At 42.4% G+C, this 26,122-nt stretch overlaps 1 long non-coding RNA gene across 16 annotated transcripts in view; it reads left to right on the plus strand.

Annotated features, from left to right (window-relative positions):
• The window catches only part of LOC128323519 (uncharacterized), a 440,731-nt gene that overhangs the window by 137,606 nt on the left and 277,003 nt on the right, over positions 1-26,122 (plus strand). For all 16 annotated transcript variants that reach the window (XR_008306315.1, XR_008306324.1, XR_008306320.1 and 13 more), the window contains one exon: positions 830-900. This is a non-coding gene — a long non-coding RNA (uncharacterized LOC128323519). The remainder of the gene's footprint in view (positions 1-829; positions 901-26,122) is intronic.

Raw genomic sequence — 26,122 nt, forward strand, 5'->3', positions numbered from 1 at the left:
CTGTGGCTTTTCTGTAATTTTAGCGTTCATGTGTGCAGGTGGGGGTGGGGTAGGGAGTGAGCTGAGCAGGCCCCACCCCCATGGCGGCAGTTGGCTGAGCTGGCACCGGGCCTGTCCGTCCGGCCCAGCTGCCCTTGAAAACTGAGAGGCACGCCTACACAGTTTGAATAGATTGTTTCAAGCCTGTGACACCACGGGCTCCTGATGATCTATCTGAACTGTGTAGGTGCGCCTTGCAGTTTTCAAGGGCAACCGGGCCAGACGGACAGGCCCAGCGGCTGCTCAGCCTGCCGCCACCATGGGTTGAGGGGCAGGAGGCTTGCTCAACTCACCCCCGCCCCCGGCCGTGCACATGGCACTAAAATTACAGAAGAACCATGGTTCAGTGTGGTGGGGCCTTGCGGTGGTTGCTGCAGGAGTTGCAGCGGGGGGCCTTGTGGTGGTGGTGGGGGCCTCACGGTGGGGGGCGGTCTGGGTGCCAAAATCACCTTGGTGTGCCACTGCCTACCAGGCCACCACAGCCACACCTTTCTGCCCCAGACATCTCCACTGGCAATGGGCCTGGACCAGATGGAGCTGTGCTACATGGCTGGCCCCCATGGCAGCTCTCCTAACATACCAGGTGCCATATGGTGAAGTACCACCTGTTGTACTCATATCACTGTTTGAAAAGCAATGATCTAGATTCAGTGTAGCAATACTTAGGCAACATTTTTCATGCATGCAATGAAATTGTGAATAAGATCCGTTCAAAAATGCGTGTGGTATTTAACTTAGGCAAATATTTAACCTTTAACCAAAATCTTTGTTTCTTGGACTTGTATGATAGATGGATGGTCCCTTTTGCCCCAGGAGCCGTGGTGCAAACTGCTCTGGCTGTGATGGAAAATTAAAATAATGGTAGGTTTCTTTTCTGCTAGCTTTCTAATGATTGGCTTAACATAACATAATGTATTGTTCAGCCTTAACTTCCTATCCAGAGTCCTCGTCAGATGTTATATGTTGGGTGCAGTGACCTGGATAGAGGGGAAATTTAAGCAGCCTGGCTAGCCATATCCCTCTGTACCACTGTACTCTGGGGCCATGTTCCCTGTTTCCCCCATGTTCAGCATTTACCTGCAGAGACAAGTGATGAGCACGAATCACGATTTGAAGAGTGATTCACAGCACATTCCTGGCTGCTTTAAAAGGGAGGAGAGTAGGTCCATGCCTGCTCTTCCGCTGCTAGGGGTGTGCATGAGCGGTTCATGCTGAACCTTGAACCGGGGCTGATTTGGAGGTTCGATCGTGGACCAAACCGAACCAGACTCAGTTCGGGCGGATCGGCTTGGTACAGTAAGGGGCAGCCAGGCATTGGCTGTGAGAGAGGTAATAAGCTGCTTCCTGGGCCAGCGCAGATGTCAGCGCTGCCTTTTGCCACAGCTCACCCTCCTGGTGTGCCCCAAGCACACTCTCTCCTCCTTTACCAAGTCGCTGGCTCAGTGGTGGCTTGGGAAAGGAGGGGAGGGCACCCTTGGGGCTGCGCCAGGAGGATGAGCTGTGATGCCAGCCAGGTAAGCAGCTTTTAATCTCTCTTGTTGCCCCCACCCAGTCACCTCTTACCTTTTAGAGGATTTTCCCACCCCTGTACTGTTAGAGGTTGTTGATTTTTACCCACAATAGGTAAAACAGCAGAGCACTAAGGAATGAGCACACACTCCAGTTACAGAGTAGGTAGCAGAGGATGGTTCGGATATTGCAGCTGTTTAGAGAAAACACATGGAGATCCTTGTATGACTAAACACTAAATATTTATTGGTTAAATACACTTAGATAGGAAAGACCTATCTCTAATCTAAAGGACTACATAGTGGATAGGTAAGGAGAGAGAGAGATGTTTCCATCTGCTCTCTAGGAGGAAAGGAAGGATTGTGACTCAGCAGCACAGGAAGTGCTGCAGAGTCAGTTCAGGGGTCATAGAGTAGGGACAGATAGGAAGACCCTGACTCACTGTCTCTACTCCCAATGCCCCTAGTGGTCATTAGGACAGTTGGTGAAAAAGGTCGATGCACTGGAAGTTCATCTCCAACATGTACTTGTAAAGGGGGATCTTCACCGGGTTTCTTTTTACAAGTATATGCCTGAACCTATCTAACAGACTGGACTGGCTCGTTGGTGATTCAGAGCAACACGGTTCAGTACAAATTTGAACTGAACTGTGGTTTTTGGGTTCGTGCACACCCCTAGTTGCCCCAGCTCCCTGTTTGGAAGGTGCACCCCCAGCTGCCATGGCATGCCAGTGACGCTCTTCCCAGCTGCCCTTGCATGACATGGCCTCCATGCATGCTCTCCTCCCTTTTAAAGGTGCTGGGAATGTGCTGTGAATTACTCTTTGAATCGTGATTTGTGCACATCCCTAAACCTAGGAGACTTCTTCCCACATTTTGGAACCCTGACTGGCAGGGGAATGCACCTAGAATGCACCTAGAATGCACGAGAGTCTATGATGAGATGTGAATTCTCTATAGGAAATAGTAATCCATAAAATGGAACATTACCCTAGTTAAAGAACCACAGTCTGTGTGCTGAAAAAACTCAGACCCAAGCCTAATTAAGACATTTTAGAAAAGGGAAAACTGTACTCATGTATTATTATTTATTAACACAGTCAGATAGATGTTATTGACTGGTTTGTTTTTATCCAGACATCGAGTCCTTCCCAAGGACCTGGGATGGCTGAATTTTATCATCAATACTGTTGGTTATTATAGATATCGTCGCAAAATATAGGCTGTTCCCAGTAAAGTTGCTTTTTGTAATTGGCTGATGGTGATTTCTGTGGCCCCTATGGTGTTGAGGTGCTCTTCAAGGTCTTTTGGAACTGCACCCAGGGCGCCAATTACCACTGGGATTATTTTGGTCTTTTTCTGCCACAGCCTTTCAATTTCAATTTGTAGATCTTTGTATTTTGTGATTCTTTCTATTTCTTTCTCTTCTATTCTGCTATCCCCTGGTATTGCTATGTCGATTATTTTGACTTCTTTTTCTTTCTTCTCGACTACAATTATATCTGGTGTATTGTGTGGCAGATGTTTGTCTGTTTGTAGTCGGAAGTTTGTAGTCGAAAACCTCAGACCCAAGCCTAATTCAGACATTTTAGAAAAGGGAAAGCTGTACTCATGTATTATTTCTTGTTTACACAGTCAGACAGGTGTTGTTGTTGTTGGAAAGCTGTACTCATGTATTATTTCTTGTTTACACAGTCAGTCAGGTGTTGTTGTTGTTGTTGTTGTTTATTTTGATATCTATACCGCCCTTCCAAAAATAGCTCAGGGCAGTTTACACAGAGAAATAATAAATAAATGTACAGTGTCCCAGACTGATCCTAAGAGCTTACACATGGGGAAGTCTTACCCTTCCCTCTTCACAATTAGAGTGTTTGAAGAGGCAAATGCCGTAATCCTGATGGTAGTTGCTTCCATGATCAGAAAGCTGGGGCGCCCCACCTTTCCTATCCTAGAAATGCCCCCCATCCGGCTTAAGGCAAACACTGTAACTGTAAAGAGTGCAGAGAGGGTGAGGCATCACAGAGCATAAGCTTCTTGAATGCTGTACACATGTATAGCGTCCCTTTTAAAATTTATTTAAGGAAGCATCTGAACAGGACTTGAGAAGACTACTGTACGTCATATTTGCTGTCAGTAAGGACACTGCTTTCCTTTATGGCTGGAATCACTGCAAGGGCAATCACGTTTGCTGGTGGAAATTAATGCAGTGCTCAGAGACCTCATTTACAGGTGCCGACTGATCTTTCATTTTGGTTTTTGGTTATTTTCCCTTTGACTATTCAAAATTAAAGGAAGTGATAGTTTTTGAATTTGATTTATTTAACATTAACGGAGGAATATATTTGTACAAACTGAACATCTGTATGCTGGAAGAAAGAGGGGAAGAAGAAAATTAGTTTTGAGAAGATTTGTATAACCTTATGGCAAGGCGGCAGGATGGGGAGAAATAGAAATGTGCTATTCCATATCACAGTCCTGAAAAGACTGATATGAACAGCTGAGACCACACTGTGTGCACCAGTACTGATAAGTAATGTGCTTGGCTGATATGGAGAGTGACTTGAACTAAAAGATAGCCCAGCTTTGTATAGAAAACTAATATCTAGCCTTTCAAATGGCTTTAAAATGTATATATGCCTGTACATATGTGGTGTTGCATTTGCATGGTGGAATTGGAAAGGGTTCTGTAGGTAATCAGGCAGAGAATGGAATGGGTAGTTTGAATAGAAGCAAATATTAAGTGAATCCTGATTAGAGCAGAAAAGTGGGGATATGTGCCTTCATTGTCTAGTGTTCACTGGTGTTGGTTAACATCTAAGGGACCCCTACCCAGTATTTGCTGACATTCTATCATTAGCCGTTGCTCCACCGTATCCACTGCAAGCAGTGTAAAGTAAATGGATGCGATAACTCCTCACAAGAGAGCTATCAGCGAGTGAGGAATTTCATCCGTTTATAGGATATGGAATTCTATCTGGAACTGGACCACCCTTGGGTAGGCAAGATTGTATTCAGTTGAAGCGATGTTGGTGGCAGTGCTGAATCTCTGCTCTGTTTCTAGGTTCAGACAGGCATGAGATTAGGCCTGTTTCAAGCTGTCTCGTTTTCACGGCTGTACTTCTTTTTCTGATCCTGGTCATTAAGAGCTTAGGTTTCTTGAAATATTGGTATTTGCTGGCCCTGGTTCTCTCCTCTCTTGCATATCCTCTCCTCCCATCACCTCTCCTCTCCCACTCCACCCTGCAGATCAAGCAACCAATTTAGCCTTTAGATTAAGGAATGTCTGAGTAACATTTCAATTTCAAAGAAACACAGATTTCCTAAGATGTACCACATGTTCTGCAGAATGGTTGTACAGTAGTTGGTTAATAAATGCTTATAGGACTACATTTGTATACAAAAAGTGATGATTCAGACTAGTCTTATTAGTTACGTTGTAGCAAAATCCACAGAGATCAAGGTGTGCCATCTTAAAGGCCTTTATTTGTGATAGTTGATGTGTTTCTAATCAATTGTGAGCCACATTTAAAAATTAAAAATGTGGGTTTCTCAAGCTCTCAGTGCATAATAGTTCAATAACTTTATTCTTCTTTGTGGACTGAGATCATTATTTTGTGGGAAATGGTTTTATGCTTTTTGTGGAGGTTTGCTTGCTGATTTTCATTTTAAAAAAGAATTTTACATGGCCTATATAGTAATTTTATCTGGAGGTGAATGGTGACTGTGGTAGAACTGTAGTGAAGTATGACTGATAAGTAAGATTGTCAGTTCTCCAGGATTGCTCCAGAAAATCAGAAAATTCTCCAGAAATCAGCATAAATCTCTGGCTGATCATTTATTTTTATTCAGTGTGTATACTGCCTTTTATTGAAATCAATATCAATCTATCTATCTATCTATCCTATCTATCTATATTCTGCTCTTCCTCCAAGGAGCCCAGAGTGGTGTACATGGCTATGTTTATCTTTACAAAAACCCTGTGAGATAGGTTAGGCTGAGATATAAGTGGCTGGCCCAGAGTCACCCAGTGGGCTTCATGGCTGAATGGGGATTTGAACTCGGTTCTTCCCAGTCCTAGTCCACCAATCTAGCCACTATGATATGCTGGCTCTTATAACAGTCATAGACCAGCATAAAATGCAGTGGGTGATTACACAGTACAAAGTATAATGCAGTTTTGCCCCACTGGAATGTGTGCAATCCAAATTCCTGCGGGCAGTCCTTCAGGTTCCAAGTTGTGTGTCTACCGCCACTCTGTGCTTGGAGACAGGCCTGGTCAAAGTGGAGGCCAGGGTGTGGATGGCCATTCTCAGCTATTGGCTCAGACTATCCTTTTTGCCCCATTGGTCTTGCTCCCTTAACCTTATGTAATGATTACCAATCTAAATGGAAACGGTCAGTTGAGACACAAATAGCGTCCTTGGGCCTTCCCCCCTTGAAGTCTACTTAATATGGGCTATGATCAGGCAGAAGCTTCTATCAAACAGCGTATAATGGATATAAAGCACCAAAACAAATTTAAGCAGGTTCTCAAATTTTTTCATCAATGAAAGTCTTACATATTTACCCTCCCTGGCATCATATCTTATTCAATTGGAGGTCCCAAAACATAGGAAGGTATTCACCTTGACATGTTGCTACGCCCTCCCTTCAGCTGTGTTAGAAGGCCGTTTAAGAAAGATCCCACTCGCAGAGAGACAGTGCCCCTGCGACAATGGGCTGATTGAAATAACTGAGCATGCCCTACTTCATTGTAGGGATGTGCGAATTGATTCGGATACAAATAGATTTGTACCCGAATCTAGCTGATTCGGGTGATTCGGAGACAAAACGAATCAGCCCTGTGGTCCATTGGCTAGATTCGGGTACAAATGGAATCGTGGCAGATTCGATTCGAATCAATTCGGGTTTCGTATCTGTCCTATTAATTTCCCCAGATTCCCAGCCTTCATTTAAAAAAAAAAAAAGCTAAGCTCTAGCCTTTATAGAAGTGGAGTTATGGAGCAAAATGTGTGGTCACTATTTTTCAAGTGTTCGGATTCTTTGGTGTATAATAACTTTCACTCAATGAATCCTTATGAGGCTTCATTACACACCTTCATTTCTTCTATACATTTTGACTGTCTTTTAGACAGTGCCAGTTGTCAACTGCCTTGTGCCAACTACACCCCACTCCCACCCGCAAGGCAGTGAGGTACTACTCAGTTTAAGTTAAGTGCCTAATGGGTAGAGGCTACCACCCAAATTGCAGAGGGATTGGGCAAAGGGCTGGTTTTTGGTGAATTGTTGAAGTTTTCCATAGGAAATCATGTAGGTTTCAGCAGCCCCATAACTGCACTTGGGGGGTGCTGGGGTGGCCCAGAGTGAGTGGTGGTGTAGTGAACAGAGGGTGCCAGCCACCCCCATGGGTTTCTAGCCCATGGAGTTCAGGGTTCTGTTGTTTCTGAGGTGGTCTGAGTGTAGATTCTCTGGTAGCAAATGAGATATTCAATACAAACCATGAATCCACTCTCATTTGCTACCATAGAATCTACACTCAGGCCACCTCAGAAACAACAGAACCCTGTACCCCATGGGTTAGCAACCCCATGGGAGTGGCTGGCACCCTATGTGCACTACACCACCACTCACTCTGGGCCACCCCAGTGCCCTCCAAGTGCACTTATGGGGCTGCTGAAACCTCCATTATACCTTATAGGGAAAAACCTTAAAGATGAGTAAACTTCAACTATTCACCAAAAACCAGCCCTTTGCCCAATCCCTCTGCAATTTGGGTGGTAGCCTCCACCCACTAGGCACTACCACCTCACCACACTCTTCCACCCCAGATCCCACTTTATGCCCCAAATCTGCCTCAAAGACACTAAACCTTCAACAATTCACCCAAAATCAGCCCTTTGTCCAATTCCTCTGCAATTTGGCTGGTAGCCTCCACCCATTAGGTACTTAACTTAAATTGAGTACTGCCTTGTGGGTGGGAGTGGGGTGTAGTTGGCACATGGCAGTTGACAATTGGCACTGTCTAAAAGACAGTCAAAATGAATAGAAGAAATGAAGGTGTGTAATGAAGCCTCATAAGGATTCATTGAGTGAAAGTTATTATACACCAAAGAATCCGAACACTTGAAAAATAGTGACCACACATTTTGCTCCATAACTCCACTTCTATAAAGGCGTAAAGCTTAGATTTTTTTTTTAATGAAAGCTGGGAATCTGGGGAAACTAATAGGACAGATCCAAAACCCGAATCGATTTGATTTGGATCGGCCGCGATTCGGATCCGAATCAAATTTGGGGTGATTCGGATGGGTCACATTCGGATCCAAATCGAATCAGGGCTGTTTTGATTCGGTTACAAATCGAAACACAGAAAATCCGAATTGCACACCCCTACTTCATTGTTTGTATTACAGAGACATTTACTCTTCCTTCATCCACCCATTGCTACGCAAGCACCCAGGATTTTCGAGCCATATCTATGTCTCTATGTTGCTTTCTGGTTTTAAGCCTGCCATTACCTGCAGCATTGCCAGGTTCTGTGCAGCAGCGTCCAAAATCCATTGGACACTGGCAAGCAGTGGGTCCAGGCAGCCATAGTCTGACCTCTTGCTGGCTCTTGCATACTGTAATGCGTTCATCCAACACAGCAGCCATCTGAAAGACTTATGCTCCTCCCACTTTTTTTGCACTATAGCTTTGCACTCTTTATATATAGTTATATAGTCTCGCTGTATTCATCACTTAGGATTTTATGCAATTATGCCTTTTATCCCTTTTTATGCCTTTTATACCTTTATGTCTTGTATGTATTTTTATGTTGTTTTATGCCCTTTTATGCGTTTAAGTGCTTTTTCATGTTTTCTTAGGCCTTTTAACGTATCGTGAATTATACTGTGTAATCACCCCCTGCATTTTGTGCTGCTCTGTGACCGCGATAAAGATGATTTATTGATGATTGAAAGCAATACTGGAGCTATAAAGGGCTTGATATTGTGAAAAATATTGTGTGTGTGTGGTGGGGGTGGAATTAGATGGGGGGAAATCTCCAGGAATAGCTTCAGTCAATGTTGGCAACCCTGCTGCTATGGTATTGCTCATCAGTTTTACATTTGTGGCAGTAAAGGAGATGCAGGAATCAGGGGTTATTTCAAGGCGTAGCAGATGCTAACACACACACACCCCTCAAATATTTTTCACTCCCCCATACACCAGACTGGGTCTTTACAACAAAGTGGCAAACAATGCTGTCACACTATATTATGGTACTATAGCTTGATGATTTTAAAAGGCCCCCATTGTTTAAAGAAGCCCCATTCACTCACATGACTCCTCTAGCCCAGAGGAGTATAGGGGTGTGCATGGTCCGGAATTCCCCCGGTCCGGCACGGGGGGGACTGTTACTTTAAGCGGGGGGGTGGTAGTACTTCCCCCCCCGCTGCTCTTCCCGCTGCGGTGCTGGTCCTGTTAAAAAATCTACTTGGGGCGGCAGAGTTCCTCCCTGCCACCCCTGCCCCCGTCGTTGTCCTTTACGCCTTGAACAGAGAAGAGCTAGCGACATGCATGCGCTCTTCACGGCATGTGCGCTCGTCTTTGTCGCTGGCGTGCGCGCATACATCACATGACATATGCGGCGCGCGCGCCATGAAGAGCGCATGCACGCTGCTAGCTCTTCTCTGTTCAAGGCGTAAAGGACAACGACGGGGGCAGGGGCGGCAGGGAGGAACTCTGCCTCCCCAAGAAGATTTTTTAACAGGACCTGCGCCGGAGGGGGAAGAGCGGTGGGGGGGGGGGACGTACTACCTCCCCCCCCGCTTAAAGCTACATGCCGCCAGACCGCCGGGCTTCCGAACCGGTCCGGCGGTCTTTAATATACTGCCCGAACCGAACCATGCACACTCCTAGAGGAGTACCAAAAGCCAGTGCAACCAGGTAGGTAAGGGACTCCTCCAGGCCCCCAAGAGTGTGGAGGAAGTGTTGGCTGACATACCACACAACATTCTGTGGGCTTTTTAGTGAAATGTGTGCACAGCACAGTTCTGGAAGTGTGCTCTAGTACAAATGCAAAAATTGCACAAATGCAGTTGAGCAATAGATGGCCAACCATCAAACGATTCTCTTTGCACAAGAGCACTCTTGTGCAGCTGCATGCCCATTTGATTAAAACACACATAGAACTTTGTGCAGTATTTAGCAGATGATAGAGACTAGTGGCCAAACTACACATTGCCTAGAAACGTGGCGTTTGGCCCGACATGCTTTTCTAACTGGAAGGGGAGTGGGATCAGAATTAGTACCGTGGGAAGAAGGAGCTTTTCCCTCACTGGGGTCCTGACTCAAGCAGGTGCCGCGCATGGCTGATGCCAATGGGAACTTCCTTCTCGGAGGAAAGAATAGCAACCAGGAGAGGCGGGTAGAGCTGATATGGAATGGGACCATGGCAAGCAGAAAGTTTTGCAGCCCTTTCTTTGCATGCTTCTGTGGTCCTCGTCCTGTTTGCCCCCTTTTGATTGCTATCAGAAAACTACTGGTATAGCATTGTTGTTGAAAAGGTTAACTTTAGGGTGCAATGCTTGTCATACTCATGAAAAAGGAAGGCACACCTCATTTTACCAGGAGTACCAAACTATCTGTCTATGCCTAATGTAATGGCAAGAACGATCATAGTGGTCTGCCTAATTTTAAACTGTACTGTTCATAAGACTTTTGTTGCAAACTTTGATTTGATTAGTGTGCACATTCTTCTTTATTATTTACTCTGCACCCAATCCTTTAACAGTGATTGTGATTTTACTGTTTACTGGTAATTGTGTATATGTGCACTTTCTCAAATTAAGCAAGTATTTTTTGGTGTGTGTGTGTGTGTGTGTGTGTGTGTGTGTGTGTGTGTGTGTCAATTAAAGAGAGCAGTGGAAATGACCATGGTCCTGTGACCGAAGGAACAGTTTAGTTACCCTGGCGTAATCAAATGCATGCAGACACAGAGGCAGAAGTGTGTGTTCAATATGGGAGCAGAGAAAAGAGCAGACAATGGAAGGCAGATATGCTATGGGCAATATAATTACACATTGTGCAAAATTTAACTGGGAGATTTTGCAGTGCAGACAAAGCCCGAATGAAATTGATTGATCAACTTACTGAGAGTTAAATCAATGTGTTCATTAATGTTTCAACAAAATATAGAGGTGTGTGTGTGTGTGTGTGTGTGTGTGTGTGTGTTTTAAAGAGCCTAAGGTGCATACAAAATGTCTCATGGAAAAATTAACTGCCCAGTTCATAACCCTACTGAACACAAAATTGTGGATTTAAGTAGATTTTGTCTTATTGACTTCAGAACTGCAGATTGTCGCAAATCTGAGAACTCAAGCTTAACTGGGAAATGGATCAGACTGCCAATTGATTTTTTGCATTCTCACATGACTCCTAAAGGAGATGTCTAATTATCTAAAACCCTGCTCCATAAATAACTTGCTTCCTGCTGGCCCTGAGTACCACTTGGGAGCTCAACAGAGTAAAGTACAAGACACATCAAAGCATATTATACTCTTGCCCTAAAAATATGTTTTTAATTTTACCAGGGGACTTGGAAGAGTTATCTTCAAACTTGATTGATACTTTTAAAAAGGGGGCGATGGGGGAGCAAAATCAACAAAATCTTCATCCAGTGCCTTAAAAAACAGAACTATGACATCTTGTAATTTTGAGGCAATTCATCGTATTAAGAGCCATTGATTTGATGTCCCTGTAGGCTTGATTATAATAACTTGTAATCACTATCTGAATGTACTGTACATTTTGAAAGAGGAAGAAACTAATCAAGACCTGTAAACCTAAAGAAAACTATAGTTAAAGGATGAAATGCTTAATAAAAGTTGCTGTAAATGAGATCACATTAATTATAACGAGGAGCACCCATTGGTGTTTTAATATGTTAATATAGTTGGAATCTCTAGAATATAGTCTTGGACAGCAAATGTAACTCTCTGTTTCCTACTACTTAATTTGATTCCTTCCAGACTGTAGTTGACTCCATCATGAACACTAGTTACAGGAGATTTTGCACAATCTCAGATGACATCTCCACATTCCATCTGAGAGCCAGCGTGGTGTAGTGGTTAGAGTGCTGGACTAGGACCGAGGAGACCCGAGTTCAAATCCCCATTCAGCCATAAAACTAGCTGGGTGACTCTGGGCCAGTCACTTCTCTCTCAGCCTAACCTAATTCACAGGGTTGTTGTGAAAGAGAAACTCAAGTATGTAGTACACCGCTCTGGGCTCCTTGGAGGAAGAGCGGGATAGAAATGTAATAATAATAATAATAATATTCCCAGGAAACACCTGTTTGCTTACTTGTGTGATAAGGAAAAGTTTAATTGGAATTTGTTTGGGTCTGAGGATGAACAGTTTTCTGTGTAAATGATTAAATATTGGAGGGCTGGCTCCCTAGGACATGTCCCCCTTCCACACCTTACTCCCCCTGTCTTTATTTTTTAAAATAAAAGCTTATGCCCACTTGTATTTCCTCAGATGTAAGCCTCACTGCTGTTGATCAAACTTCCTCTGAAAAAGCAGGAAGAGACTAGAATCCTGAGTTTTATATTGGGCTGTACATTCATTTGGATGTTAATGAGTTCCCATCCCAACTGTTGTTTAAATGTCAAAAAAAACAGCCCTCAAAACTTTAACGTGTGCGCTCAGAACCCCCCAAACCTATCTGCCTGAAATTTGGAAATTTGGATGAGAAGCAAAAAAGTTAAAAATGTTTTAGTGATTTCCCATTATTTATGGCCAAAGCAAAAATTATAGCAGTATTAGCACAGTATCACTTATTCTCTCCGCCCTATAGAAGGGAGGCAATTTAACATATTTTTTTAAGGAAATGAGTGGTCTCAACAGCACAATCTGTGTCTATTTACTTAGAAGTAAAAGTCACATTATGTTCAATAGGGCTAACTTCCAGTAAAGTGTGCATGCGATTGTAGTAAAGTGATTAAAGGGGAAGGTTCGGTGAGAGGAAACTATTTCAGGAAGTAATTAATTAGCAGTCATCAACAATGTTGAGCACAAAAATCACCAGCAGTGTTGAATGCAAGAGACAGAAGTACAAAAAAGAATTCTGCAAGAATTGCTGTGTGTAGTTGAGTTCAAATCCCTATTCAGCCATTAAACTCACTGGGTGACTCTGGGCCAGTCATGAATCTTTCTGCTTAACCTACCTCACAGGGTTGTGAGGACATAACCGCTCTGGGCTCCTTGGAGGAACCGTGGGAGATAAATATGTGGTGTGTTTTTTAAAAACTCATCTGTCTGGAAAGGCCCTTTGGCAATAATTTGACTCAAATGCTTCCGTTTATAGAGAGACTATTTTTTTATTCATGATCTTCATCCATGGCTATTCTTGTAACTTCGTTGTCATCTTGTCAGGAAGAGTTGCATGTTTTAAATAACTACATTGCATGTAAATATTTCAAGTGGTTTTGCAAAGAAATTAGAGCAGATGAACTCTGAAAGTAGCTTTATAGAGCTTGAATGAAAACTATATGAAACAAACATCTCATTGTTTGAATCTAAGGATATGGTCCTGTTTTCTGATGAGAATCTGGGTAGTGAGGTAGGATTACAGATAAGCTGCTTTGCACCCATGCATCCCTCTGCCATCCAAGTGAAATGCCTGAAAAAACATTATGAACTAATTCAATAATAGAGCAAATTACTGGAATCTGGGGCAAAACATAAAATCCTGAGAACTGCAGTTGGTGTGTGCTCTAGCTTTTCTCTGCTACTGTTACACTAAAACTTATTTTAAAACTTGAGATTTTAAGATAATTGTATTCAAGCCCTAAATGATGGGGCTTGGAGCAAAAATACGATGTATTGCGCTAATGTTTTGTGTTGACAATATTGAATGTTGCCAAACTACTTCTCCTTCCTCCTTGTCCTTCCAAGACTCTTTGCAAAAGTAAAAAAAAATCCATTCCCCTGTTCCCTGTTGACCACATCCCTCACCCACCCGAACCCATCATGTCAACCTCTAACTGCCTGGACTTTACTCCTAAGCTTCTTATCCTGATGTGTGTGTGTGTCTCTCTCTCTATTTTTCTTCCTAGGATTAGAATTAAACCATGCAATGAAATTGCTATTGAGCTTTGCTTTTGGATGTTACCCTGTCCTAACTTTCAGATAGTAATCAGAAAGATTTACCCATATTGTGTGGTGTGGATACTGCTGTCCTTTAATATTACTCATGTGCAGTGAGCATATCACTGCCTTAGGTGGTGCATAACAGAATACAGGTTTTGCAATACTGGATATGTGCACAGATGACCTGACTGCCATGATAAGGAGCAAAGGAATAGAAGACTTTTTTATTTTTATTTCCCCCCCTCATAGTGCTTGCCATCAAGGCTCAATAGGTCTATTAATAACTGGTTGGCAGGTCCTAGGAATGCTGTGCTGCTGTGGGAATATTGTGCTACTTTGAATATTTGTCACAAGATTAGAGCCCCATGTTAGTGATCTGCTTTGACCAAATTCAGATGCCGAGAGACTGTGAGGGCTCTACCAATCCCTGCTGTTTCATCTCAGTATGGTAGCTACATAACTTAATCAAAAATTTACAGTAGGAACACAGGAAGCTGCCTTATATTGAGTCAGACCATTGGCCCATCTAGTTCAATATTGTCTACACAGACTGGCAGCAGAATCTCCAAGGTTACAGACAGGAGTTTCTCTTAGTTCTATCTTGGAGATCCCAGGGAGGCAATCTGGGCTCTTCTGCAGGCAAGCATGCAGATGCTCTTCCTAGAGCGGCCCCTGTACTTTACAGTGCTCAGATGTAGTCTCCCATTAAAATGCAGACCAGAGCAGACCCTGCTTAGCAAAGGGGACTATTAATGCTCGCTGCCATAAGACCAGCTCTCCTCCCTTCAGGTTTTAGGTGCCACGAAATCACAAAGTCAGAGTAAAATGCTGACCTTATTGAACTTTTTCTGCACAGCTAATTTATTTGTAAGATTTAGATAGGTTTTATCTTGTTTCTTCACTGCAGTGTGTGCCTTGATCTTCTTACATATAACTTTCCATAGCACAGGCTTGAACTTGGAAAACATGTTTGCTTTATGAGTGCTTCCTCTCTACCTCATAATTATATTTGCCTGTCATCCCATTTGGAATTTTTCATATGTTTGATTCCTCCAGCGATGAATACTATTGGTAAAGATATGCAGCACTTGCTTGCAGCAGCTACCTCAACTTGCTTGCTTTATTACACATTTGTCTGCTTATTTCTTTTCTAGAAGCTCATTAATCTACTTGCATGACACAGTCCTTCCAGTGAGGTAGTGCCAAATGGTATAGTAGCATGCCAGCACAGTTTAGAAATCTGCATGCTGTTTATTTTTCCAGGGATTAAATAGAATCACTTCCTCGTCGTCTAATATTTATGTTCCAGTTGGATCAAAATTCCCCTTTTCTTTTTCCTTTTCCCTTTTTAATAAAAGTGCCCTAGAGCAAGAAAACTGACTGCCTTTTAAAGCAAAATTTTAACATTATTGTTTAGAAATGATTTCTACAGACTGCCTTTAGTTATATGTTAAAAATGTAACACTTGAGGAAAGCCAATGTGCGTTGAAATATGTGAACATATAAGTAAAAAGTGTATATCTGTCAGGGAAGCCATAATTGTCTAGGGCCCACCTCCTCGCCTGTTTGTGTCCCATAATACAAAATACATAATACGTGAAGCAGCCACGAGAAAGGAAGGAAAGCTCCGAGATCTACGATGTTAAAGGGTGAGCATTTGAACTATTGAAGAGTTATTGCTACTTGTGACTGTTTGACCTGGCTTCATGTCAGAGTTGTTAACCTCTGAATAGCATAGTTTTAAAAGAATGTACTCTTTTTAGAAAACTTCTCATTAATCTAATTTATGGAAACCATGGTCCTTGAAGCAGGAGGCTCCCTCAATTCCTGGAACCACAGTTAAATAAAAAATAAATAAATAATAAAAATGGCATGAGAGAGGCGGAATTTCAGGTGAGATGATCACGTGTATCTGTCATGGTTCATCTTAGGCCATGTCACCTTTTTGTTCTGAACAAGGCTAGGTGGTCATGATGAAACACAGGCTTTAGGGTAGAACCTCAGTCCAGCTGGATCCACTGCTTTTAGCAGCCAATTGTGAGCACCTCTGTGGAGAGACTGGGCTTAATCTGCTCTGTCCTTACTCAAAATGCCCAGCACCTCAGAATAGAGCTGCTTCTTTATTTACTTGTAGGCTTATAGCTTGTCTAGTTTAAACTGAAGCTGTCACAAAGGCTCACAACATAAACAAGACAAAAGATTTACAATATCAAGCATTAACATAAATAAAAAATGTAAAGTGAGATCCACATATAGCAGGAGGGAAACATTTAAAAACCATTCCTACCTACCTAACCATTTAAAATCCGGGGTGGGGGGGGGAGGGATCACCTGTAAACCCTTTGATTGGATCTGGTGTACTTCCATCATGTGAGAGTTCCACACTAGAGTAGCCGCTGATAAATATCACATGATAGGGGAGCAGTGGAGAGGTTTTCAAAAGCTGGTAGACAGATTAATGGCAGAGTTTGGATATGGGATCAGCAGGACCTTTTGTGTTTGTGTGACGCACCTACATGCACTTGTGGGGTGGCTGCAATGTATACTTCACGGGACTGCAATCAGATAGTATGAAGTGGGTCCCCAGCATATTGACCCTTAAAAGTGCCCCTTTCATGCTCTTTTTAACTTATAACTAGTTTTGAAACTGGATGGTTGGATGTTTTTTTCTTTGACTCTGGTTTGGTTTTGACTTTGTTTTAGCACAGCAGGGGACTGTCTCCACATACATATGCAATGTATTTACATGAGAGATTTCCCTACAGTAAATACAAATTGTGTTTTTTTGAAATGTTTGCTTCTGCTGGTTTATGCATACAGTTCAGATTTGATACACGATGCAGTGTTGAGAGAGGGTTGTTTAGGAAGTGCAGTGCATGGGGCATTTTGATTACTGTTTTTTATTTAGAGTGGAGGCTTGCTTTGAAAATACATAGTGTATTTTAAATGATCGCTCTTGGTGGGGCTGTTTGAAACAGCGGGGCTGAAATGCAGGAAAAATGCTACCTGCCATTGTGAAATGCCATCTTCCAAACCAGCTGCCCCATTATCCTGGGGACCCATCCAACCGAGAGCTGCAATTTGATGCAAAGGACTTTTAGATGCAGCTGTGTCAAAATGAAATCAAAGCAAAGTTTGGATTATCACCTTTTTCTGTCCATCTAGAACGATCAACCAAGAGCAGTATAGTGTCAAGAGTATTTAGGCAGATCATAGAACCCTTCAGCCTATAAAAAAAGCTCAGCCTATGCTATATAAACAGGTTTACAGCCCAATCCTTCATGAATTTACTTAGAATAAAGTCCCACTTTGTTTCGTAATGCTTATATACCACCAGTTAAGTATGCACAGGATTGCAGCTTACCATCCACCCCACTGGCTTCACTACCTTACAGGGATGTTTCCGGTAGTTCTCTTGGGATCTTCTTGTATGACTGTTAACACCACTGCTGGGGTAACAGGAGAAGCCCTAAGCCATATAGGAGGAGACTATGCTACAACAATGAGCCCTTTATCAGGATCAGTGAGAAAGGGCTCAAGGGAGAGTGGGGAGGGAGGTTGGGGAGAAAGCACTTACCTCCCCACAGATGATCCCTCTGTCTTTGCTGAGCGGGCAGATCGCCTTCCCAGTCTATTGCCGGCTGCACCTGGCTGCGCGGAGGGTTGGGGGCTGGGAAGCGTCGCCCCACTCCCGGGACCCCCATAATGCACTATGAGTTCACAGTGCATTATAGGGATTCTCCCCGATGCTGGCTGGGAGCCCCACAGACTACCCAAAAACAGGGATAAGAGAGCGCTAGATCTCTCAGCCCCATTTAAGAGTGTGGCCTCTTTGCAGAGTTTGCCGCCGAGATCCATGCATCTCCAGGCGGTTCTTAGAATCAGCAAAGACCAGGCTTGGCTTTCCTGATTGTAAGAATAACCTCATAGTCTTACATTCTTTATCACTTTATCACTCCTCTTGGAAATGGGATGTCTGCAGTGTGGGCTCCTCCCACACGTCCCAGAGTGTCTTGCATTCCCTAAGTCAGGGATAGGCAACCTTGGCTCTCCATCTATTGTTAACTACAATACCCATCACCCCCAGTTACAAATTGTGGGAATTGTCGTTCAACAACAGCTGGAGAGGCAAGGTTGCCTATCCTTGCCCTAAGTGATACAGGATGGAGGCACACTTCTTTCCATGCCATGAACATAACATGGGAAAGGGACCCTTATTCTTACACTAAAGATCCATAAAACACATATGAAAAATCCTGTTTCAGCTTTTTGTCTGTTATCAGCTCCTTCTTCCCTCCAATATTGTGCTATTTTCCTCCTTTCCTTCTCAGTTTTCCAAAACTAGATTCCCCTTTTGGTAAGCTTTCTAAAGTACTGCAAATACCTCACCAGGGAAGGACAATCTTTGTATTTACATATTTTGGACTCTGATTTTTCAGCTCCAGTTTCTAGCATAACTTTTATAATATATACTTCTTTTAAATGCAAAACTAGGCATGATTTTCTAGGAGTGGGCAAATATATCTGCTCAGAGTAGTTTGAACTCCTAGGTATAGTTAACATGATGTGTCAGCATTTCCATTGTAAGCCCTTCTTCCAAGAGTTTGACTCTGCCTTCAGAATGTTGCTGCAGACTTAAACTTGGCACTTAGAACCTGGATTCAGAGCAACATTTTCTGTTTAATATAATGTTTAAGCCAAAGTTGTGCAATAAAAGTCATTAGACTGATGCAAATGCTTGTATATGCTACGAAATATTTGTTTATATCATGTTTTTGTCTGATACTCTTCCAGAATATAGACCAGTGGTTTGAGAGATGATGATAATCTGAGATGATGTGGCATACATCACAATAGTTAACTTTACTTTAAAAATGCCTCCTATTGAGCACGTGCATACAGTATCACTTTTATCAGCATTGCTGATACCTAGTTCACAATCAGGACATCTGATTTATTTGACTGTTTTGTGGGGATTGTGTATTGTGCTGCTCTTGTTGCATACCGGTGAGTGATGAGATCCAACCAGTGCCTTACAAGGAGTCATCTCCTATCAGGGGTAAAACTTTGTAGCCTTGGCAGGGAATGGGATAGAGAATGTATCTTTGCCCTTAGAACTGCTTCCTTCGTGTCATTGTAATGTGTGTTGCCTCTTTCATTACTGGAGCCACTGTATAAAATGCCCCTAACTGTGGAGTTCAAACTATATTAGCAGGCTTTTTGTTTTGTATTTTAAAAGTTGGATCTGGAATGTCTAGCAGTAATTCTTCGTAGTGGATAGGGCTACTGCTCAGGCCCCTGAGGCAACTAAATTTGGGACTTTGGGCATTTAAGTATGGACCTTGTTCTACTGTCCTGAGTACAATTAGTTCCTTGTGGTACTAATTATTATTATTTATTTACACAGTCAGGTGTTATTGACTGGTTTGTTTTATCCAGACATCAAGTCCTTCTCAAGGACCTGGGATGGCTGAATTTTATTGTCAGTGTTGTTGCTGTTGTTATAGATATCGTCGCAGAATATAGGCTGTTCCCAGTAAAGTTGATTTTTGTAATTGGCTGATGGTGATTTCTGTGGCCCCTATGGTGTTGAGGTGCTATTCAAGGTCTTTTGGAACTACACCCAGGGCACCGATTACCACTGGGATTATTTTGGTCTTTTTCTGCCACAGCCTTTCAACTTCAATTTGTAGATTTTTGTATTTTGATATTTTTTCTATTTCTTTTTCTTCTATTCTGCTATCCCCTAGTATTGCTATGTTGATTATTTTAACTTGTTTTTCTTTCTTCTTGACTACAGTTATATCTGGCTCTTTTTTTCCAGGGAGAGCTGCTCTGCTTGCCTCAGAGGACTGATCTATCTGCTGACCCCAATTGGTAGATTAGCTCTCCCTGCAGGAAAGAGCACCATTTTCAGGCCTGTTTTTCCAGCAAAACCTGCCTCACAATGGCATTCAAATCACTCAAATCATTTTGGGTGATTCGAGAGTGATTAGTTGAGACAGCTGGCCAAACCGATTGTTCTCAGCAAATTGGTTTAGTTCTGCGATTCGATTCAACCTCAAATCAAATTGGAGAATTTGATTCGTGCACATCGCTAGTAAAAAGGGTCTGTGATCTCCTGCTGCAGTGCAAACATAGCCCCATGTATAAGGCAGAAGCTTTGTGTAGGATTGGCTGGGTGGCTACTGAAAAGGACAGGCAGAGCTGATACCTGGAGTCAATTCATACAAGTGAATGTGCAGTGGGCATTTAAATATAACTTGAGTTTTGTTACCAGCCCATGAATTTCATTTGTTGCCACTATTACTTTGAACACAGGGTAAACCAACCAACCAGCCTGCTCTTGGAAACAAACTGAAAAGGTGCTGAGGCGTCTGTGTGCCACTATCTTTATGCAGTTAAGTTTTCTTTTTCAAATGCACTGCTCTAGGGGTCCATGAGAGAATGCAACCTAATATGCTTCCCAGCTTGCATTTGACAGAGATAAGAACAAGGAAATAATGGATAGGCTGAATTTTTCCACATATAATTGTAGCTCTTTGAGGGCCAAATGCTCAGCAGTCAGGAACTGCCATATACAGAAGACCAGCTGAGTTGCAAATTGGAACTGGGGTCCGTTTGGAGGTGTGCTGAGCTTCACGCTGGTAAGCAAAACAAGCAGTTGCCCAGACATGCCTGCTTCACAATTCTGCTAGATGCTTCCCCCCCCCACCCCCACCGCTTCCCACTTTTCCCTCAGTCTCAGGAAGTATGCATTATGCAATAGATTTATGAATAATAGCTCCACAAGACTGTCTGTCTCTGTCCTGCCAACAAGTTAGTTAGTTCCGTAACAAAATGGAATGAGCCACTTTTGACAGGGGGTTGCCTCTGCGTCTGCTTTAGTGATGGATGCAGCCAGCAATCTAGGAGAGGCGAATGAGTGTCACTTTGCATGTTGTGCTTTTCCTCATGCCAAATATGTAATGTGTTGAAGCAGTATTGAGACAGAGCTTAATGGAATGAGAAATAAAGTAGCTCAATGAGTCACTTTTTTAAAAAGCACAAGGCTTCCCTTTAGAGCATGGAGAGAGGTTATTTAGTAGAGAGATCCATTGAAGAGAGAGCAGAAAGCTCAGGGCTGATTTTCTCTTATAAAAAGGATGTTCAGGGCTGCATGAGGGATCAGCCATGTCAGGCACTGGCCAGGGGCCCCGAACTATCAGAAGGCCCAGTTCTGAGACTTTGCCTAGTGCTTGACTTCAAGTGGTAGGAGTGGTGGAAAATTGGTTTGAAGAGCTTCATGGCAGCCATGTTGGCTACCACCATCTTTTTTTTCTTTGTTTTTAAGCAACTCAGTGTAATACACATTGCCACATGTCTGTGATTCAGTGATGGGACACATTTTTGGTTTTGTTTTAAAGAAAATAAAAGATGGGGCTGACCAGTATGACTGCCATAAAGCACTTTTAAGGCACTCTGCCTTGCCATCCAACCATCAGTGGTGGAGCCTAGCACAGGGCTTAATCTCAAAGCACCACAGCCTGGTGCCAACCCTGAAGCAGGTATAAAATTATTTGTCTACCTAATGGATGTATGGGTAGCAATGTGTTAGAAAAAGTTTGAAGGAATAGCAGTAATCTCTTGTTGGAGTGGATTGGTGTTCCAGAGGACACCCAATATCCTAGTTTTTATTCAAATTGCTTGCATTGCCAGTCTCTAAAAAATACGGTGTTAATGCCTGTTAACTAAGCAACCTGTGAATGATCCAAGGGAGTTAGCAAGATGTCAATAGAAGCTTATCTCCTACAGCTTTAAAACAGGCTCTGGAAGCCATTTTAATTGGCACCATGGTGTGAGGGGGAAAGTTAAATGCCCTTCCTTTTGCACAGAGTTCCTGATCCTGGCTGGTGCAACCCATGGCTCCTATTTTACTTCGGGATTGGGGGGTGAGGGGGAGATGGACATGCTAATAATGCATTTAGCATCTAGTTTGGCCCAATACCCTGGAATTCTTTGTAGATGTAAGTAAAGGTAAAGTGTGCCATCAAGCTGATTTTGACTCCTGGCGCCCACTTGGACGGGGGCGGGGGACGACTATTCACCAGTTTAGTGAAATATTTATTTCTCGCCTATACATTTACCCACCAATTTGTATAGTAGTGTGGGAATAGCTGTGTATATTTTCATATGCCTGCTGTGTAAAGATGTTATAGGGTCTGATTTAGAATTAGGAAATGTTTGGTTTGAGGTCAGCTGGTCACTTAAAAATTGCTTTAGGAAAATGTTGTGGAAATTGCCGTGATCACCCTCACCCTCACACACACACACACACACACACACACACACTCACACTCACACTCATTCTCTCTCCTTCCCCCCTTCCCCCCTACCTATCTCTTTCATATATTTATTATGCCTGACTATCTTGGTAGGAGTGGTTATGGAAGAAAGTTTAGAATCTGAAGATTTGTATTTGTAATAATTGTATAAAGAAGATGTTGTACCTTTTGACACACAGAAGTATTATTTGACAAAATATTTTTACATTAAAAATACTAACATTGTAAGTGTTTTTCTACATCTAAGTGGCAAAGTATGCTGAGTAGAGGAGCAATCTTAGATAGTTATAAATGGGAAAATACGGATCTTGCTCTAGTAGAATGGAACAAATGCATACAATATTATTATCTGGTCTCAAAATGGGAAATAAGCTGTCTACTTCTGAGGGACGTTGTTCAAGGTTGTTCACAATAAACAACTGTACTGCAGCTGTTCAGTTCTCATTTTAAAGAAGTATCACTGGAAGTCTTTGTATGTAGACTTTGGAAAGAGCAATAGATTCCATGTTACATATTTTCAACATAAAGGCTCGGGATCATGAATGATCCTGTTTTTGAATACCCTGGAAACTTGGGCCCAATCCATACATTATTTTCAATATATTTCTTCAGTCATGAGAGTCTGCTTGCATGAACAATGCATCATATTATCTAGGAACTCATAGATCTTGGCCCTTACACCTCACACAATTTTTGTTCATAATTCCATGTTTACACTTTTATCATGCTTCTCTTCCTAGAAAGAGGGTGGTGTACATGATCTTCCCAGTGTTTTCCTCACAACAACCCTGAAAGGTAGGCTAGGCTGAGAGAGAGTGATTGGATCAAGGCCATCTAGTGATTTTCGTGACTGAGAGGGGATTTGAAATGTGTCCTGTGAGAGGCAAAGGCTTTGAAAGAAGCTGCCTTAATCCATCTCTGAATGCCGCAGTAGCAACATAGAGGCCTAGCTGTAAAAATGAGGAATATCGGTGTGAAATCAAGCAATGTATGAAAGTGTACAGGAATTGCTTATTGAGAGGTGAGATGAATGATATTTCCATTGGTTAGGCGTTTGGGGTGGGGCGGGGGAGGCTTGATGGCCTGCACAGACTCTTGCCATCATTAGAAGACATTATGCACAAAAAGATGAATCAAGCAAATGTGCTATGTATAAAGTATGCAAATTAAGCAGAATTCAGCTTTCATTAGGGCAAAAATTTGATTTTTCATGTGTAGCACAGAGTGTTTGGGATCATGGCTACATGAACTCTTGATATACTGCACTGATTAAAAAATTAACATAGGCAGAGTGGCTCATGAAATGTGTGTTCAGCAAAGGAAGTGCACATATAGCGGGTTTCATCCCAGACCAAAGCATAAACAGGTGCTAATGCAGGGAAGTAATTTTCGCTGATCTCCCCTTCCCTCTAAAGTACTTTGTGCCACTTGAAAATGTATCCCTAAGGGCCACACAGCCTTCAGGGGTATATTTTCGGGTGACACAGAGTGCTTCAGAGGGAAGAGGAGACTGGCAAAAATCCCTGCTCGCAAGCACCTGCGCTTCGTTGCCTTAATTTTGAATGCAGCATGCTGCATGAGTACTTTGTTTGCTGTACACATGCTTCATTTGTCTTTATGTCAGCAGGTATTAATCATGAGCATATTTGCGATGCTGCTTTTTTTGTTTATGGTTGTTAGAAAGTCGGAAGGAACTAGTGGAACAGATGTGGTCTCTGAGACCTGTATTCAAACCTGAATTTTGCAATTTTCACCATTTCTTAGGTTTGGTTCTGCAGCTGTAAAATGGATATTTCTCAAAGGATTGTTTTGAGGATATTTACAATAAATGCTGGTAAAAACTTTGTATGTTAAGAAGTCTAATTCTAACATGTAGTAATGGGAAGATTATTAATTCTGCGAGGGTGTTAGGATCTGAACCATATTTTGATGTTTTTGCTTCCCTGCATGTCTTTTTGTAGTTTCATATTAGGACAAGAACTGCTATGTTCTGATATCTCCTCCAGGATATTTACAGACTAACAGTTTGGGTACTTTCTTACTGCATATTTTGTTTGGCCATAATATCAGTTCCCTTTTGAACTAGGGAGTTGTAAGACTTAACTTACTGGTATGTGTAATGAGCTATAAAAGTGCACGCCATTTGAAATTTGTGATTAAAATTCTCTCTCTCTCTCTCTTTCTCTCTCTCTCTCTCTCTCTCTCACACACACACACACACACACACACACACACACACACACTAAGACTGTGTATGTGAAGGCTTAGTCTAAATTGATTTTTTATGAGGCTTCTGAAATTTGAGTATGTTTCTGAACTTGTGGGGTGGTGAGAAGCTCTTCTAAAATAAATAGAAATGCTGTAAACTTGTAGTCGCAGCTGAGGTGTTAAATACTTCCACAATACAAGTAATGCTTTGGAAGGAATGGATCCACCATGAACAAATGTGCTGGTGATGGGGTGTGTGTGTGTGTGTTTGGTTTTTACTCTGACACATTTCATCTATGTTCTGTGTCCTTTTCCTTGAGATACCATTTCTGTAGCCAATTCCGAAAACCCTTTAGGAACACAGGAAGCTGCCTTTTGAGTCAGAGCATTGTTCCATCTGGCTTAGTATTGTCTACACAGACTGACAGCGGCTTCTCCAAGGTTACAGGCAGGAGTCTCTCTCAGTCCTCTCTCGGAGATGCCAGGGACAGAACTTGGAATCTGCATGGAGATGATCTTCCCAGAGTGGCCCTATTCCCTAAGGGGAATATCTTACAGTGCTCACACATGTAGTTTCCCATTCAAATGCAAGCCAGGTTGGACTCTGCTTAGCATATTGGACAACTTGTGCTTGCTACCACAAGACCAGCTCTCCTCCCTGGCTGCTTGGTGCTTCTCGGAGAGACCAGGGATTGTTGCACTCGCCGGACCCGGTGTGGAGCTCTCCTGGCCGGGAGTGGGGTTGCCAGGAGGGTAGGGAGCACTCTGAGGGTCCTGAGAACCCTGATGGGTTTAGCTTTCTGATGCATGTAATTAAGATTGTCAAGGGATTTACTAAGCAACTAGAACTCAAGGAATATTTAGTTATGTGTGAAATTGTAAGTTCTCAAGCATTTTACTGCAAATTCTTGCCAAGGTACTTTTGCTTTTGTTCAGACACTGTATATCCCATCTCTCCTCTCCCTTAGCTCCTAATCACATTATCCAGCCACTAGATTTCTGGGCCCGACTGGCAGATACCAGTTGCCATTTGGGAACAGCTTTTTAAAACCAGCCTGATCATTATTTTATATTTGTGTATTAGGTTGGATTCTACCAGATACAGCTGTTAGATATTCTCAGTGATCCAGCCATCACATAAAACCTTCAGTTGTACCCTGACCCCAGAGTTCAGTGACTCATCAGAGAATTTCAGAAAGCATGAATTTTAGCTAGGGGGCTAAACATTTCAGAACAGTACATAGGAAAATTAATATCCATCTCAAGTTAGATCTGCAGAGGCCTGCATATTATTTATTCAATAATAAGCTGCAAAAATTTGGGTAGTTGCCTAGTGGTTGCCTGGCTAATTGTTCGTATGGATTCTGCTTCTCTGTGTATCCAGAGAGCAGTGAAATTTCTTTATAGAAAGCTGTAGATGTTTCTAATCAGCTTTAGCTCTAACTCTTGTTCTAATCTAAGAATAAGTCCAACGGACATAAACAAGACACATTTACATGTGTAATTGTGATCACGCTACTTGCATGCAACAGAACATTTCACTAGATTTCTGAGAACAGAAAACTTACAAGTTGCTATAATGGAACTAGCAAAGAAACTGTGTATGGGTGTGGAGAAGAGGACCCCATGCACTGTAGTTCCCAGTGTCTGCATCTTTACATATTGCATGCCTTCATGCAGTGACTGAGCCCTCTGATATCAAGAGCAGATTCTTCTCCTCAATGCAGTGGTGTGTCTCAAATGCAGCTCTAGGTTCTTCCATGAAAATGAATGGCAACCATTAACTCTATGCGAGGAAGTAATGAAATTATACTTGGAGAGTTAAATTAACTAGGAATGTTTAATTTGTATGCTGTTGTTTTATCTGTTTTGCTTTAATATCAATATCAGCTGCCTTTAAAACAC

Source organism: Hemicordylus capensis, chromosome 4 (genome assembly GCF_027244095.1).
Source record: "Hemicordylus capensis ecotype Gifberg chromosome 4, rHemCap1.1.pri, whole genome shotgun sequence".
In the NCBI taxonomy this organism is placed as follows: domain Eukaryota; kingdom Metazoa; phylum Chordata; class Lepidosauria; order Squamata; family Cordylidae; genus Hemicordylus; species Hemicordylus capensis.